Source organism: Triturus cristatus, chromosome 6 (assembly GCF_964204655.1).
Source record: "Triturus cristatus chromosome 6, aTriCri1.1, whole genome shotgun sequence".
NCBI lineage: Eukaryota > Metazoa > Chordata > Amphibia > Caudata > Salamandridae > Triturus > Triturus cristatus.
Genome location: NC_140589.1, coordinates 882,123,995 through 882,140,523, shown reverse-complemented (window position 1 = coordinate 882,140,523; position 16,529 = coordinate 882,123,995). Strand labels below are relative to the sequence as shown.

The window sequence follows — 16,529 nt, the reverse complement described above, 5'->3', positions numbered from 1 at the left end:
CAATATTCTCGAGCAGGACTCATCCAGCAGTCGTTCCATGGTAGGGCTGCAGTAATAGGACCACGGCTAGTTAAAAGTTTCCCATTTGCTGCTGGATTCTATGTGAAGGCCGTCATGTGGTGTGCTGCTTTTGTATTTCAACATGGGTCTCTGAGTCTCTAAACTAGGAAAAAATCTTGTTGAGAAAAGTGTGTGTGAGAGGGTCTGTGGGTGCAGGCAGGTGTGTGCACTTGAGTGCTGACCCATTTACATGTGTGAGAGGGACAAGCAAATTGCCTGTGGGATGTAGGCCTACAACTGGAACCAAGCAGCCAGGCAGAACCACAGGTAAGGAGAGAGGAAGGCAGTTCATTATTAGAGCAGGATCATGAGCATCTTGCCCTGCTCCCTTCTGCCCCGATCGGCCCCGATCGGCCAAGACCTCTCTATTAGGGTGGAGGGTGAACATTTCTTGGACCTCAGAAACTGAGGGATGCAGCGCCGATATGTCCTCCAAGGGCCTAGAGGACCTGGTGCCCAATCATGCCTGGTGTTTTTCAGCTTACCCGACCAATCTGGTTGCAAGGCGGATTTTAACAGTACTGCTGAAAAGGGACTCCCAGACAGCCCTGAGGCCATCATTTGCATAGGCCCTCCCCTTCTCTTTCTCTTGCTTCCCACAAAGCAACGCATCGCTGGCAGCAGTATAGATTTGGGGGTTGTGAAGAATAATGACAGGGAGGCTGAAGAAGGGAAAGAAAAGTCCCAGAAGTCCTGCAGGCTTCCTTGCTAAATGCAGCTGGCCATAGAGTGCACCTTCATTACTGCGAGGTAAATACATTAAAAATGTTGAGGAGAGACAAATTGAAAAATAGATATTAGGAGGAAAGCACTGGAACCTGCTTTATTATTTCAATTAGTCTTGAAAACATAGAACATTTCTCTCCTGAAAGCTGGTAAAAATATGGAACGCTTCACGAATTTGCGTGTCATCCTTGCGCAGGGGCCATGCTAATCTTCTCTGTATCGTTCCAATTTTAGTATATGTGCCGCCGAAGCGAGCACACTTCATTGATGAACCTACAATGTTTATAAACTCTCTAAATCTACGGTCTCTAGACATAGGGTGGCCTGGCAGAGATGCTCGTATGGCCAGTAAGCATTCAAATCTGAGCCAATGGGCAAAAATGCATGAAGAGTAACAATCCATTATTCTTCACTGCATTTGTGGTCCAAGACTTCACCAATTGGAAGTATGTAGATTATGCCAGGGTTGCAAAGGCTCATGGTTCAGGCTACTGACAAGGAACATTGTGACATCATGCTGCCTGTGGAACAGTGATATTAAAGGTGAGACAGCTGCACAGTAGGTTAGGTGAAGGGCTCTGAGAGGTGAAAGGCAGCATGCTTGGGTCCCTGGACAAGGTGAGCCTATGACAAGGTGTCTGAATTTTCGCCTGTATTGTAATATTAAACACTTTATTGTTGTACCCGCCTGCTGATTAAGGAGTCCTCAAGATCAGCTCCACACAGACGTGGAACTGATGATGTTAATGCAGAATATTTAAGAAACTGAGGCTGATCTAAAACATTTCCTTGGACCTAGGACCATTTCCCCTGACTTTTAGGTCCTTCGTCCTCCTAAAGTCCTTTGTATAAGTTAGGAACACCTGACAGAACAGAATTTCAGGAGGTCAGGTGGGTTTACTTGTGTCTTCTGGTTGTGAGCAGTAAACGTGGCTAAAAAGGTGTATGGAATGGTGTTTTAAAACACACACACACACACACACAACTTCTGGTCCTCTTAAGGACAAAAGTATGGGTAATCCTACATGGGGCCAGTGGCGCAATGGATAACGCGTCTGACTACGGATCAGAAGATTGTAGGTTCGACTCCTATCTGGCTCGAAAGGGTCATAGGTCCCTGTTTTATGGTATTCCTGTGGAATTCTTATTTACCTCAGACTTGTTGTAGGTTCAATATTCTCGAGCAGGACTCATCCAGCAGTCGTTCCATGGTAGGGCTGCAGTAATAGGACCACGGCTAGTTAAAAGTTTCCCATTTGCTGCTGGATTCTATGTGAAGGCCGTCATGTGGTGTGCTGCTTTTGTATTTCAACATGGGTCTCTGAGTCTCTAAACTAGGAAAAAATCTTGTTGAGAAAAGTGTGTGTGAGAGGGTCTGTGGGTGCAGGCAGGTGTGTGCACTTGAGTGCTGACCCATTTACATGTGTGAGAGGGACAAGCAAATTGCCTGTGGGATGTAGGCCTACAACTGGAACCAAGCAGCCAGGCAGAACCACAGGTAAGGAGAGAGGAAGGCAGTTCATTATTAGAGCAGGATCATGAGCATCTTGCCCTGCTCCCTTCTGCCCCGATCGGCCCCGATCGGCCAAGACCTCTCTATTAGGGTGGAGGGTGAACATTTCTTGGACCTCAGAAACTGAGGGATGCAGCGCCAATATGTCCTCCAAGGGCCTAGAGGACCTGGTGCCCAATCATGCCTGGTGTTTTTCAGCTTACCCGACCAATCTGGTTGCAAGGCGGATTTTAACAGTACTGCTGAAAAGGGACTCCCAGACAGCCCTGAGGCCATCATTTGCATAGGCCCTCCCCTTCTCTTTCTCTTGCTTCCCACAAAGCAACGCATCGCTGGCAGCAGTATAGATTTGGGGGTTGTGAAGAATAATGACAGGGAGGCTGAAGAAGGGAAAGAAAAGTCCCAGAAGTCCTGCAGGCTTCCTTGCTAAATGCAGCTGGCCATAGAGTGCACCTTCATTACTGCGAGGTAAATACATTAAAAATGTTGAGGAGAGACAAATTGAAAAATAGATATTAGGAGGAAAGCACTGGAACCTGCTTTATTATTTCAATTAGTCTTGAAAACATAGAACATTTCTCTCCTGAAAGCTGGTAAAAATATGGAACGCTTCACGAATTTGCGTGTCATCCTTGCGCAGGGGCCATGCTAATCTTCTCTGTATCGTTCCAATTTTAGTATATGTGCCGCCGAAGCGAGCACACTTCATTGATGAACCTACAATGTTTATAAACTCTCTAAATCTACGGTCTCTAGACATAGGGTGGCCTGGCAGAGATGCTCGTATGGCCAGTAAGCATTCAAATCTGAGCCAATGGGCAAAAATGCATGAAGAGTAACAATCCATTATTCTTCACTGCATTTGTGGTCCAAGACTTCACCAATTGGAAGTATGTAGATTATGCCAGGGTTGCAAAGGCTCATGGTTCAGGCTACTGACAAGGAACATTGTGACATCATGCTGCCTGTGGAACAGTGATATTAAAGGTGAGACAGCTGCACAGTAGGTTAGGTGAAGGGCTCTGAGAGGTGAAAGGCAGCATGCTTGGGTCCCTGGACAAGGTGAGCCTATGACAAGGTGTCTGAATTTTCGCCTGTATTGTAATATTAAACACTTTATTGTTGTACCCGCCTGCTGATTAAGGAGTCCTCAAGATCAGCTCCACACAGACGTGGAACTGATGATGTTAATGCAGAATATTTAAGAAACTGAGGCTGATCTAAAACATTTCCTTGGACCTAGGACCATTTCCCCTGACTTTTAGGTCCTTCGTCCTCCTAAAGTCCTTTGTATAAGTTAGGAACACCTGACAGAACAGAATTTCAGGAGGTCAGGTGGGTTTACTTGTGTCTTCTGGTTGTGAGCAGTAAACGTGGTTAAAAAGGTTGATGGAATGGTGTTTTAAAACACACACACACACACACACACAACTTCTGGTCCTCTTAAGGACAAAAGTATGGGTAATCCTACATGGGGCCAGTGGTGCAATGGATAACGCGTCTGACTACGGATCAGAAGATTGTAGGTTCGACTCCTATCTGGCTCGAAAGGGTCATAGGTCCCTGTTTTATGGTATTCCTGTGGAATTCTTATTTACCTCAGACTTGTTGTAGGTTCAATATTCTCGAGCAGGACTCATCCAGCAGTCGTTCCATGGTAGGGCTGCAGTAATAGGACCACGGCTAGTTAAAAGTTTCCCATTTGCTGCTGGATTCTATGTGAAGGCCGTCATGTGGTGTGCTGCTTTTGTATTTCAACATGGGTCTCTGAGTCTCTAAACTAGGAAAAAATCTTGTTGAGAAAAGTGTGTGTGAGAGGGTCTGTGGGTGCAGGCAGGTGTGTGCACTTGAGTGCTGACCCATTTACATGTGTGAGAGGGACAAGCAAATTGCCTGTGGGATGTAGGCCTACAACTGGAACCAAGCAGCCAGGCAGAACCACAGGTAAGGAGAGAGGAAGGCAGTTCATTATTAGAGCAGGATCATGAGCATCTTGCCCTGCTCCCTTCTGCCCCGATCGGCCCCGATCGGCCAAGACCTCTCTATTAGGGTGGAGGGTGAACATTTCTTGGACCTCAGAAACTGAGGGATGCAGCGCCAATATGTCCTCCAAGGGCCTAGAGGACCTGGTGCCCAATCATGCCTGGTGTTTTTCAGCTTACCCGACCAATCTGGTTGCAAGGCGGATTTTAACAGTACTGCTGAAAAGGGACTCCCAGACAGCCCTGAGGCCATCATTTGCATAGGCCCTCCCCTTCTCTTTCTCTTGCTTCCCACAAAGCAACGCATCGCTGGCAGCAGTATAGATTTGGGGGTTGTGAAGAATAATGACAGGGAGGCTGAAGAAGGGAAAGAAAAGTCCCAGAAGTCCTGCAGGCTTCCTTGCTAAATGCAGCTGGCCATAGAGTGCACCTTCATTACTGCGAGGTAAATACATTAAAAATGTTGAGGAGAGACAAATTGAAAAATAGATATTAGGAGGAAAGCACTGGAACCTGCTTTATTATTTCAATTAGTCTTGAAAACATAGAACATTTCTCTCCTGAAAGCTGGTAAAAATATGGAACGCTTCACGAATTTGCGTGTCATCCTTGCGCAGGGGCCATGCTAATCTTCTCTGTATCGTTCCAATTTTAGTATATGTGCCGCCGAAGCGAGCACACTTCATTGATGAACCTACAATGTTTATAAACTCTCTAAATCTACGGTCTCTAGACATAGGGTGGCCTGGCAGAGATGCTCGTATGGCCAGTAAGCATTCAAATCTGAGCCAATGGGCAAAAATGCATGAAGAGTAACAATCCATTATTCTTCACTGCATTTGTGGTCCAAGACTTCACCAATTGGAAGTATGTAGATTATGCCAGGGTTGCAAAGGCTCATGGTTCAGGCTACTGACAAGGAACATTGTGACATCATGCTGCCTGTGGAACAGTGATATTAAAGGTGAGACAGCTGCACAGTAGGTTAGGTGAAGGGCTCTGAGAGGTGAAAGGCAGCATGCTTGGGTCCCTGGACAAGGTGAGCCTATGACAAGGTGTCTGAATTTTCGCCTGTATTGTAATATTAAACACTTTATTGTTGTACCCGCCTGCTGATTAAGGAGTCCTCAAGATCAGCTCCACACAGACGTGGAACTGATGATGTTAATGCAGAATATTTAAGAAACTGAGGCTGATCTAAAACATTTCCTTGGACCTAGGACCATTTCCCCTGACTTTTAGGTCCTTCGTCCTCCTAAAGTCCTTTGTATAAGTTAGGAACACCTGACAGAACAGAATTTCAGGAGGTCAGGTGGGTTTACTTGTGTCTTCTGGTTGTGAGCAGTAAACGTGGCTAAAAAGGTTGATGGAATGGTGTTTTAAAACACACACACACACACACACACACAACTTCTGGTCCTCTTAAGGACAAAAGTATGGGTAATCCTACATGGGGCCAGTGGCGCAATGGATAACGCGTCTGACTACGGATCAGAAGATTGTGGGTTCGACTCCTATCTGGCTCGAAAGGGTCATAGGTCCCTGTTTTATGGTATTCCTGTGGAATTCTTATTTACCTCAGACTTGTTGTAGGTTCAATATTCTCGAGCAGGACTCATCCAGCAGTCGTTCCATGGTAGGGCTGCAGTAATAGGACCACGGCTAGTTAAAAGTTTCCCATTTGCTGCTGGATTCTATGTGAAGGCCGTCATGTGGTGTGCTGCTTTTGTATTTCAACATGGGTCTCTGAGTCTCTAAACTAGGAAAAAATCTTGTTGAGAAAAGTGTGTGTGAGAGGGTCTGTGGGTGCAGGCAGGTGTGTGCACTTGAGTGCTGACCCATTTACATGTGTGAGAGGGACAAGCAAATTGCCTGTGGGATGTAGGCCTACAACTGGAACCAAGCAGCCAGGCAGAACCACAGGTAAGGAGAGAGGAAGGCAGTTCATTATTAGAGCAGGATCATGAGCATCTTGCCCTGCTCCCTTCTGCCCCGATCGGCCACGATCGGCCAAGACCTCTCTATTAGGGTGGAGGGTGAACATTTCTTGGACCTCAGAAACTGAGGGATGCAGCGCCGATATGTCCTCCAAGGGCCTAGAGGACCTGGTGCCCAATCATGCCTGGTGTTTTTCAGCTTACCCGACCAATCTGGTTGCAAGGCGGATTTTAACAGTACTGCTGAAAAGGGACTCCCAGACAGCCCTGAGGCCATCATTTGCATAGGCCCTCCCCTTCTCTTTCTCTTGCTTCCCACAAAGCAACGCATCGCTGGCAGCAGTATAGATTTGGGGGTTGTGAAGAATAATGACAGGGAGGCTGAAGAAGGGAAAGAAAAGTCCCAGAAGTCCTGCAGGCTTCCTTGCTAAATGCAGCTGGCCATAGAGTGCACCTTCATTACTGCGAGGTAAATACATTAAAAATGTTGAGGAGAGACAAATTGAAAAATAGATATTAGGAGGAAAGCACTGGAACCTGCTTTATTATTTCAATTAGTCTTGAAAACATAGAACATTTCTCTCCTGAAAGCTGGTAAAAATATGGAACGCTTCACGAATTTGCGTGTCATCCTTGCGCAGGGGCCATGCTAATCTTCTCTGTATCGTTCCAATTTTAGTATATGTGCCGCCGAAGCGAGCACACTTCATTGATGAACCTACAATGTTTATAAACTCTCTAAATCTACGGTCTCTAGACATAGGGTGGCCTGGCAGAGATGCTCGTATGGCCAGTAAGCATTCAAATCTGAGCCAATGGGCAAAAATGCATGAAGAGTAACAATCCATTATTCTTCACTGCATTTGTGGTCCAAGACTTCACCAATTGGAAGTATGTAGATTATGCCAGGGTTGCAAAGGCTCATGGTTCAGGCTACTGACAAGGAACATTGTGACATCATGCTGCCTGTGGAACAGTGATATTAAAGGTGAGACAGCTGCACAGTAGGTTAGGTGAAGGGCTCTGAGAGGTGAAAGGCAGCATGCTTGGGTCCCTGGACAAGGTGAGCCTATGACAAGGTGTCTGAATTTTCGCCTGTATTGTAATATTAAACACTTTATTGTTGTACCCGCCTGCTGATTAAGGAGTCCTCAAGATCAGCTCCACACAGACGTGGAACTGATGATGTTAATGCAGAATATTTAAGAAACTGAGGCTGATCTAAAACATTTCCTTGGACCTAGGACCATTTCCCCTGACTTTTAGGTCCTTCGTCCTCCTAAAGTCCTTTGTATAAGTTAGGAACACCTGACAGAACAGAATTTCAGGAGGTCAGGTGGGTTTACTTGTGTCTTCTGGTTGTGAGCAGTAAACGTGGCTAAAAAGGTTGATGGAATGGTGTTTTAAAACACACACACACACACACACACAACTTCTGGTCCTCTTAAGGACAAAAGTATGGGTAATCCTACATGGGGCCAGTGGCGCAATGGATAACGCGTCTGACTATGGATCAGAAGATTGTAGGTTCGACTCCTATCTGGCTCGAAAGGGTCATAGGTCCCTGTTTTATGGTATTCCTGTGGAATTCTTATTTACCTCAGACTTGTTGTAGGTTCAATATTCTCGAGCAGGACTCATCCAGCAGTCGTTCCATGGTAGGGCTGCAGTAATAGGACCACGGCTAGTTAAAAGTTTCCCATTTGCTGCTGGATTCTATGTGAAGGCCGTCATGTGGTGTGCTGCTTTTGTATTTCAACATGGGTCTCTGAGTCTCTAAACTAGGAAAAAATCTTGTTGAGAAAAGTGTGTGTGAGAGGGTCTGTGGGTGCAGGCAGGTGTGTGCACTTGAGTGCTGACCCATTTACATGTGTGAGAGGGACAAGCAAATTGCCTGTGGGATGTAGGCCTACAACTGGAACCAAGCAGCCAGGCAGAACCACAGGTAAGGAGAGAGAAAGGCAGTTCATTATTAGAGCAGGATCATGAGCATCTTGCCCTGCTCCCTTCTGCCCCGATCGGCCCCGATCGGCCAAGACCTCTCTATTAGGGTGGAGGGTGAACATTTCTTGGACCTCAGAAACTGAGGGATGCAGCGCCGATATGTCCTCCAAGGGCCTAGAGGACCTGGTGCCCAATCATGCCTGGTGTTTTTCAGCTTACCCGACCAATCTGGTTGCAAGGCGGATTTTAACAGTACTGCTGAAAAGGGACTCCCAGACAGCCCTGAGGCCATCATTTGCATAGGCCCTCCCCTTCTCTTTCTCTTGCTTCCCACAAAGCAACGCATCGCTGGCAGCAGTATAGATTTGGGGGTTGTGAAGAATAATGACAGGGAGGCTGAAGAAGGGAAAGAAAAGTCCCAGAAGTCCTGCAGGCTTCCTTGCTAAATGCAGCTGGCCATAGAGTGCACCTTCATTACTGCGAGGTAAATACATTAAAAATGTTGAGGAGAGACAAATTGAAAAATAGATATTAGGAGGAAAGCACTGGAACCTGCTTTATTATTTCAATTAGTCTTGAAAACATAGAACATTTCTCTCCTGAAAGCTGGTAAAAATATGGAACGCTTCACGAATTTGCGTGTCATCCTTGCGCAGGGGCCATGCTAATCTTCTCTGTATCGTTCCAATTTTAGTATATGTGCCGCCGAAGCGAGCACACTTCATTGATGAACCTACAATGTTTATAAACTCTCTAAATCTACGGTCTCTAGACATAGGGTGGCCTGGCAGAGATGCTCGTATGGCCAGTAAGCATTCAAATCTGAGCCAATGGGCAAAAATGCATGAAGAGTAACAATCCATTATTCTTCACTGCATTTGTGGTCCAAGACTTCACCAATTGGAAGTATGTAGATTATGCCAGGGTTGCAAAGGCTCATGGTTCAGGCTACTGACAAGGAACATTGTGACATCATGCTGCCTGTGGAACAGTGATATTAAAGGTGAGACAGCTGCACAGTAGGTTAGGTGAAGGGCTCTGAGAGGTGAAAGGCAGCATGCTTGGGTCCCTGGACAAGGTGAGCCTATGACAAGGTGTCTGAATTTTCGCCTGTATTGTAATATTAAACACTTTATTGTTGTACCCGCCTGCTGATTAAGGAGTCCTCAAGATCAGCTCCACACAGACGTGGAACTGATGATGTTAATGCAGAATATTTAAGAAACTGAGGCTGATCTAAAACATTTCCTTGGACCTAGGACCATTTCCCCTGACTTTTAGGTCCTTCGTCCTCCTAAAGTCCTTTGTATAAGTTAGGAACACCTGACAGAACAGAATTTCAGGAGGTCAGGTGGGTTTACTTGTGTCTTCTGGTTGTGAGCAGTAAACGTGGCTAAAAAGGTTGATGGAATGGTGTTTTAAAACACACACACACACACACACACACACACACACACAACTTCTGGTCCTCTTAAGGACAAAAGTATGGGTAATCCTACATGGGGCCAGTGGCGCAATGGATAACGCGTCTGACTACGGATCAGAAGATTGTAGGTTCGACTCCTATCTGGCTCGAAAGGGTCATAGGTCCCTGTTTTATGGTATTCCTGTGGAATTCTTATTTACCTCAGACTTGTTGTAGGTTCAATATTCTCGAGCAGGACTCATCCAGCAGTCGTTCCATGGTAGGGCTGCAGTAATAGGACCACGGCTAGTTAAAAGTTTCCCATTTGCTGCTGGATTCTATGTGAAGGCCGTCATGTGGTGTGCTGCTTTTGTATTTCAACATGGGTCTCTGAGTCTCTAAACTAGGAAAAAATCTTGTTGAGAAAAGTGTGTGTGAGAGGGTCTGTGGGTGCAGGCAGGTGTGTGCACTTGAGTGCTGACCCATTTACATGTGTGAGAGGGACAAGCAAATTGCCTGTGGGATGTAGGCCTACAACTGGAACCAAGCAGCCAGGCAGAACCACAGGTAAGGAGAGAGGAAGGCAGTTCATTATTAGAGCAGGATCATGAGCATCTTGCCCTGCTCCCTTCTGCCCCGATCGGCCACGATCGGCCAAGACCTCTCTATTAGGGTGGAGGGTGAACATTTCTTGGACCTCAGAAACTGAGGGATGCAGCGCCGATATGTCCTCCAAGGGCCTAGAGGACCTGGTGCCCAATCATGCCTGGTGTTTTTCAGCTTACCCGACCAATCTGGTTGCAAGGCGGATTTTAACAGTACTGCTGAAAAGGGACTCCCAGACAGCCCTGAGGCCATCATTTGCATAGGCCCTCCCCTTCTCTTTCTCTTGCTTCCCACAAAGCAACGCATCGCTGGCAGCAGTATAGATTTGGGGGTTGTGAAGAATAATGACAGGGAGGCTGAAGAAGGGAAAGAAAAGTCCCAGAAGTCCTGCAGGCTTCCTTGCTAAATGCAGCTGGCCATAGAGTGCACCTTCATTACTGCGAGGTAAATACATTAAAAATGTTGAGGAGAGACAAATTGAAAAATAGATATTAGGTGGAAAGCACTGGAACCTGCTTTATTATTTCAATTAGTCTTGAAAACATAGAACATTTCTCTCCTGAAAGCTGGTAAAAATATGGAACGCTTCACGAATTTGCGTGTCATCCTTGCGCAGGGGCCATGCTAATCTTCTCTGTATCGTTCCAATTTTAGTATATGTGCCGCCGAAGCGAGCACACTTCATTGATGAACCTACAATGTTTATAAACTCTCTAAATCTACGGTCTCTAGACATAGGGTGGCCTGGCAGAGATGCTCGTATGGCCAGTAAGCATTCAAATCTGAGCCAATGGGCAAAAATGCATGAAGAGTAACAATCCATTATTCTTCACTGCATTTGTGGTCCAAGACTTCACCAATTGGAAGTATGTAGATTATGCCAGGGTTGCAAAGGCTCATGGTTCAGGCTACTGACAAGGAACATTGTGACATCATGCTGCCTGTGGAACAGTGATATTAAAGGTGAGACAGCTGCACAGTAGGTTAGGTGAAGGGCTCTGAGAGGTGAAAGGCAGCATGCTTGGGTCCCTGGACAAGGTGAGCCTATGACAAGGTGTCTGAATTTTCGCCTGTATTGTAATATTAAACACTTTATTGTTGTACCCGCCTGCTGATTAAGGAGTCCTCAAGATCAGCTCCACACAGACGTGGAACTGATGATGTTAATGCAGAATATTTAAGAAACTGAGGCTGATCTAAAACATTTCCTTGGACCTAGGACCATTTCCCCTGACTTTTAGGTCCTTCGTCCTCCTAAAGTCCTTTGTATAAGTTAGGAACACCTGACAGAACAGAATTTCAGGAGGTCAGGTGGGTTTACTTGTGTCTTCTGGTTGTGAGCAGTAAACGTGGCTAAAAAGGTTGATGGAATGGTGTTTTAAAACACACACACACACACACACACACAACTTCTGGTCCTCTTAAGGACAAAAGTATGGGTAATCCTACATGGGGCCAGTGGCGCAATGGATAACGCGTCTGACTACGGATCAGAAGATTGTAGGTTCGACTCCTATCTGGCTCGAAAGGGTCATAGGTCCCTGTTTTATGGTATTCCTGTGGAATTCTTATTTACCTCAGACTTGTTGTAGGTTCAATATTCTCGAGCAGGACTCATCCAGCAGTCGTTCCATGGTAGGGCTGCAGTAATAGGACCACGGCTAGTTAAAAGTTTCCCATTTGCTGCTGGATTCTATGTGAAGGCCGTCATGTGGTGTGCTGCTTTTGTATTTCAACATGGGTCTCTGAGTCTCTAAACTAGGAAAAAATCTTGTTGAGAAAAGTGTGTGTGAGAGGGTCTGTGGGTGCAGGCAGGTGTGCACTTGAGTGCTGACCCATTTACATGTGTGAGAGGGACAAGCAAATTGCCTGTGGGATGTAGGCCTACAACTGGAACCAAGCAGCCAGGCAGAACCACAGGTAAGGAGAGAGGAAGGCAGTTCATTATTAGAGCAGGATCATGAGCATCTTGCCCTGCTCCCTTCTGCCCCGATCGGCCCCGATCGGCCAAGACCTCTCTATTAGGGTGGAGGGTGAACATTTCTTGGACCTCAGAAACTGAGGGATGCAGCGCCGATATGTCCTCCAAGGGCCTAGAGGACCTGGTGCCCAATCATGCCTGGTGTTTTTCAGCTTACCCGACCAATCTGGTTGCAAGGCGGATTTTAACAGTACTGCTGAAAAGGGACTCCCAGACAGCCCTGAGGCCATCATTTGCATAGGCCCTCCCCTTCTCTTTCTCTTGCTTCCCACAAAGCAACGCATCGCTGGCAGCAGTATAGATTTGGGGGTTGTGAAGAATAATGACAGGGAGGCTGAAGAAGGGAAAGAAAAGTCCCAGAAGTCCTGCAGGCTTCCTTGCTAAATGCAGCTGGCCATAGAGTGCACCTTCATTACTGCGAGGTAAATACATTAAAAATGTTGAGGAGAGACAAATTGAAAAATAGATATTAGGAGGAAAGCACTGGAACCTGCTTTATTATTTCAATTAGTCTTGAAAACATAGAACATTTCTCTCCTGAAAGCTGGTAAAAATATGGAACGCTTCACGAATTTGCGTGTCATCCTTGCGCAGGGGCCATGCTAATCTTCTCTGTATCGTTCCAATTTTAGTATATGTGCCGCCGAAGCGAGCACACTTCATTGATGAACCTACAATGTTTATAAACTCTCTAAATCTACGGTCTCTAGACATAGGCTGGCCTGGCAGAGATGCTCGTATGGCCAGTAAGCATTCAAATCTGAGCCAATGGGCAAAAATGCATGAAGAGTAACAATCCATTATTCTTCACTGCATTTGTGGTCCAAGACTTCACCAATTGGAAGTATGTAGATTATGCCAGGGTTGCAAAGGCTCATGGTTCAGGCTACTGACAAGGAACATTGTGACATCATGCTGCCTGTGGAACAGTGATATTAAAGGTGAGACAGCTGCACAGTAGGTTAGGTGAAGGGCTCTGAGAGGTGAAAGGCAGCATGCTTGGGTCCCTGGACAAGGTGAGCCTATGACAAGGTGTCTGAATTTTCGCCTGTATTGTAATATTAAACACTTTATTGTTGTACCCGCCTGCTGATTAAGGAGTCCTCAAGATCAGCTCCACACAGACGTGGAACTGATGATGTTAATGCAGAATATTTAAGAAACTGAGGCTGATCTAAAACATTTCCTTGGACCTAGGACCATTTCCCCTGACTTTTAGGTCCTTCGTCCTCCTAAAGTCCTTTGTATAAGTTAGGAACACCTGACAGAACAGAATTTCAGGAGGTCAGGTGGGTTTACTTGTGTCTTCTGGTTGTGAGCAGTAAACGTGGCTAAAAAGGTTGATGGAATGGTGTTTTAAAACACACACACACACACACACACACAACTTCTGGTCCTCTTAAGGACAAAAGTATGGGTAATCCTACATGGGGCCAGTGGCGCAATGGATAACGCGTCTGACTACGGATCAGAAGATTGTAGGTTCGACTCCTATCTGGCTCGAAAGGGTCATAGGTCCCTGTTTTATGGTATTCCTGTGGAATTCTTATTTACCTCAGACTTGTTGTAGGTTCAATATTCTCGAGCAGGACTCATCCAGCAGTCGTTCCATGGTAGGGCTGCAGTAATAGGACCACGGCTAGTTAAAAGTTTCCCATTTGCTGCTGGATTCTATGTGAAGGCCGTCATGTGGTGTGCTGCTTTTGTATTTCAACATGGGTCTCTGAGTCTCTAAACTAGGAAAAAATCTTGTTGAGAAAAGTGTGTGTGAGAGGGTCTGTGGGTGCAGGCAGGTGTGTGCACTTGAGTGCTGACCCATTTACATGTGTGAGAGGGACAAGCAAATTGCCTGTGGGATGTAGGCCTACAACTGGAACCAAGCAGCCAGGCAGAACCACAGGTAAGGAGAGAGGAAGGCAGTTCATTATTAGAGCAGGATCATGAGCATCTTGCCCTGCTCCCTTCTGCCCCGATCGGCCACGATCGGCCAAGACCTCTCTATTAGGGTGGAGGGTGAACATTTCTTGGACCTCAGAAACTGAGGGATGCAGCGCCGATATGTCCTCCAAGGGCCTAGAGGACCTGGTGCCCAATCATGCCTGGTGTTTTTCAGCTTACCCGACCAATCTGGTTGCAAGGCGGATTTTAACAGTACTGCTGAAAAGGGACTCCCAGACAGCCCTGAGGCCATCATTTGCATAGGCCCTCCCCTTCTCTTTCTCTTGCTTCCCACAAAGCAACGCATCGCTGGCAGCAGTATAGATTTGGGGGTTGTGAAGAATAATGACAGGGAGGCTGAAGAAGGGAAAGAAAAGTCCCAGAAGTCCTGCAGGCTTCCTTGCTAAATGCAGCTGGCCATAGAGTGCACCTTCATTACTGCGAGGTAAATACATTAAAAATGTTGAGGAGAGACAAATTGAAAAATAGATATTAGGAGGAAAGCACTGGAACCTGCTTTATTATTTCAATTAGTCTTGAAAACATAGAACATTTCTCTCCTGAAAGCTGGTAAAAATATGGAACGCTTCACGAATTTGCGTGTCATCCTTGCGCAGGGGCCATGCTAATCTTCTCTGTATCGTTCCAATTTTAGTATATGTGCCGCCGAAGCGAGCACACTTCATTGATGAACCTACAATGTTTATAAACTCTCTAAATCTACGGTCTCTAGACATAGGGTGGCCTGGCAGAGATGCTCGTATGGCCAGTAAGCATTCAAATCTGAGCCAATGGGCAAAAATGCATGAAGAGTAACAATCCATTATTCTTCACTGCATTTGTGGTCCAAGACTTCACCAATTGGAAGTATGTAGATTATGCCAGGGTTGCAAAGGCTCATGGTTCAGGCTACTGACAAGGAACATAGTGACATCATGCTGCCTGTGGAACAGTGATATTAAAGGTGAGACAGCTGCACAGTAGGTTAGGTGAAGGGCTCTGAGAGGTGAAAGGCAGCATGCTTGGGTCCCTGGACAAGGTGAGCCTATGACAAGGTGTCTGAATTTTCGCCTGTATTGTAATATTAAACACTTTATTGTTGTACCCGCCTGCTGATTAAGGAGTCCTCAAGATCAGCTCCACACAGACGTGGAACTGATGATGTTAATGCAGAATATTTAAGAAACTGAGGCTGATCTAAAACATTTCCTTGGACCTAGGACCATTTCCCCTGACTTTTAGGTCCTTCGTCCTCCTAAAGTCCTTTGTATAAGTTAGGAACACCTGACAGAACAGAATTTCAGGAGGTCAGGTGGGTTTACTTGTGTCTTCTGGTTGTGAGCAGTAAACGTGGCTAAAAAGGTTGATGGAATGGTGTTTTAAAACACACACACACACACACACACAACTTCTGGTCCTCTTAAGGACAAAAGTATGGGTAATCCTACATGGGGCCAGTGGCGCAATGGATAACGCGTCTGACTACGGATCAGAAGATTGTAGGTTCGACTCCTATCTGGCTCGAAAGGGTCATAGGTCCCTGTTTTATGGTATTCCTGTGGAATTCTTATTTACCTCAGACTTGTTGTAGGTTCAATATTCTCGAGCAGGACTCATCCAGCAGTCGTTCCATGGTAGGGCTGCAGTAATAGGACCACGGCTAGTTAAAAGTTTCCCATTTGCTGCTGGATTCTATGTGAAGGCCGTCATGTGGTGTGCTGCTTTTGTATTTCAACATGGGTCTCTGAGTCTCTAAACTAGGAAAAAATCTTGTTGAGAAAAGTGTGTGTGAGAGGGTCTGTGGGTGCAGGCAGGTGTGTGCACTTGAGTGCTGACCCATTTACATGTGTGAGAGGGACAAGCAAATTGCCTGTGGGATGTAGGCCTACAACTGGAACCAAGCAGCCAGGCAGAACCACAGGTAAGGAGAGAGGAAGGCAGTTCATTATTAGAGCAGGATCATGAGCATCTTGCCCTGCTCCCTTCTGCCCCGATCGGCCCCGATCGGCCAAGACCTCTCTATTAGGGTGGAGGGTGAACATTTCTTGGACCTCAGAAACTGAGGGATGCAGCGCCGATATGTCCTCCAAGGGCCTAGAGGACCTGGCGCCCAATCATGCCTGGTGTTTTTCAGCTTACCCGACCAATCTGGTTGCAAGGCGGATTTTAACAGTACTGCTGAAAAGGGACTCCCAGACAGCCCTGAGGCCATCATTTGCATAGGCCCTCCCCTTCTCTTTCTCTTGCTTCCCACAAAGCAACGCATCGCTGGCAGCAGTATAGATTTGGGGGTTGTGAAGAATAATGACAGGGAGGCTGAAGAAGGGAAAGAAAAGTCCCAGAAGTCCTGCAGGCTTCCTTGCTAAATGCAGCTGGCCATAGAGTGCACCTTCATTACTGCGAGGTAAATACATTAAAAATGTTGAGGAGAGACAAA

General features: G+C 46.3%; 15 non-coding genes across 15 annotated transcripts; 7 read left to right on the top strand and 8 right to left on the bottom strand.

Moving 5' to 3' along the window:
• Window positions 1–937: 937 nt before the first annotated feature.
• On the bottom strand, window positions 938–1,044 carry LOC146818232 (U6 spliceosomal RNA). The gene has a single exon (XR_014963451.1). It is a non-coding gene; the product is annotated as a U6 spliceosomal RNA (small nuclear RNA).
• A 770-nt stretch (window positions 1,045–1,814) lies between these two features.
• Window positions 1,815–1,887, top strand: TRNAR-ACG (transfer RNA arginine (anticodon ACG)). Its single transcript has one exon. It is a non-coding gene; the product is annotated as a tRNA-Arg (tRNA).
• Window positions 1,888–2,894: 1,007 nt separating this feature from the next.
• Window positions 2,895–3,001, bottom strand: LOC146818230 (U6 spliceosomal RNA). The gene has a single exon (XR_014963450.1). It is a non-coding gene; the product is annotated as a U6 spliceosomal RNA (small nuclear RNA).
• Window positions 3,002–4,853: 1,852 nt separating this feature from the next.
• LOC146818229 (U6 spliceosomal RNA) lies at window positions 4,854–4,960 on the bottom strand. Its single transcript, XR_014963449.1, has one exon. It is a non-coding gene; the product is annotated as a U6 spliceosomal RNA (small nuclear RNA).
• A 774-nt stretch (window positions 4,961–5,734) lies between these two features.
• On the top strand, window positions 5,735–5,807 carry TRNAR-ACG (transfer RNA arginine (anticodon ACG)). Its single transcript has one exon. It is a non-coding gene; the product is annotated as a tRNA-Arg (tRNA).
• A 1,007-nt stretch (window positions 5,808–6,814) lies between these two features.
• On the bottom strand, window positions 6,815–6,921 carry LOC146818227 (U6 spliceosomal RNA). Its single transcript, XR_014963448.1, has one exon. It is a non-coding gene; the product is annotated as a U6 spliceosomal RNA (small nuclear RNA).
• A 772-nt stretch (window positions 6,922–7,693) lies between these two features.
• On the top strand, window positions 7,694–7,766 carry TRNAH-AUG (transfer RNA histidin (anticodon AUG)). Its single transcript has one exon. It is a non-coding gene; the product is annotated as a tRNA-His (tRNA).
• Window positions 7,767–8,773: 1,007 nt separating this feature from the next.
• On the bottom strand, window positions 8,774–8,880 carry LOC146818225 (U6 spliceosomal RNA). Its single transcript, XR_014963447.1, has one exon. It is a non-coding gene; the product is annotated as a U6 spliceosomal RNA (small nuclear RNA).
• A 784-nt stretch (window positions 8,881–9,664) lies between these two features.
• On the top strand, window positions 9,665–9,737 carry TRNAR-ACG (transfer RNA arginine (anticodon ACG)). The gene has a single exon. It is a non-coding gene; the product is annotated as a tRNA-Arg (tRNA).
• Window positions 9,738–10,744: 1,007 nt separating this feature from the next.
• Window positions 10,745–10,851, bottom strand: LOC146818223 (U6 spliceosomal RNA). Its single transcript, XR_014963446.1, has one exon. It is a non-coding gene; the product is annotated as a U6 spliceosomal RNA (small nuclear RNA).
• Window positions 10,852–11,625: 774 nt separating this feature from the next.
• Window positions 11,626–11,698, top strand: TRNAR-ACG (transfer RNA arginine (anticodon ACG)). The gene has a single exon. It is a non-coding gene; the product is annotated as a tRNA-Arg (tRNA).
• Window positions 11,699–12,703: 1,005 nt separating this feature from the next.
• LOC146818221 (U6 spliceosomal RNA) lies at window positions 12,704–12,810 on the bottom strand. Its single transcript, XR_014963445.1, has one exon. It is a non-coding gene; the product is annotated as a U6 spliceosomal RNA (small nuclear RNA).
• Window positions 12,811–13,584: 774 nt separating this feature from the next.
• On the top strand, window positions 13,585–13,657 carry TRNAR-ACG (transfer RNA arginine (anticodon ACG)). The gene has a single exon. It is a non-coding gene; the product is annotated as a tRNA-Arg (tRNA).
• A 1,007-nt stretch (window positions 13,658–14,664) lies between these two features.
• LOC146818219 (U6 spliceosomal RNA) lies at window positions 14,665–14,771 on the bottom strand. The gene has a single exon (XR_014963444.1). It is a non-coding gene; the product is annotated as a U6 spliceosomal RNA (small nuclear RNA).
• Window positions 14,772–15,543: 772 nt separating this feature from the next.
• On the top strand, window positions 15,544–15,616 carry TRNAR-ACG (transfer RNA arginine (anticodon ACG)). The gene has a single exon. It is a non-coding gene; the product is annotated as a tRNA-Arg (tRNA).
• The last annotated feature ends 913 nt before the right edge of the window (window positions 15,617–16,529 follow it).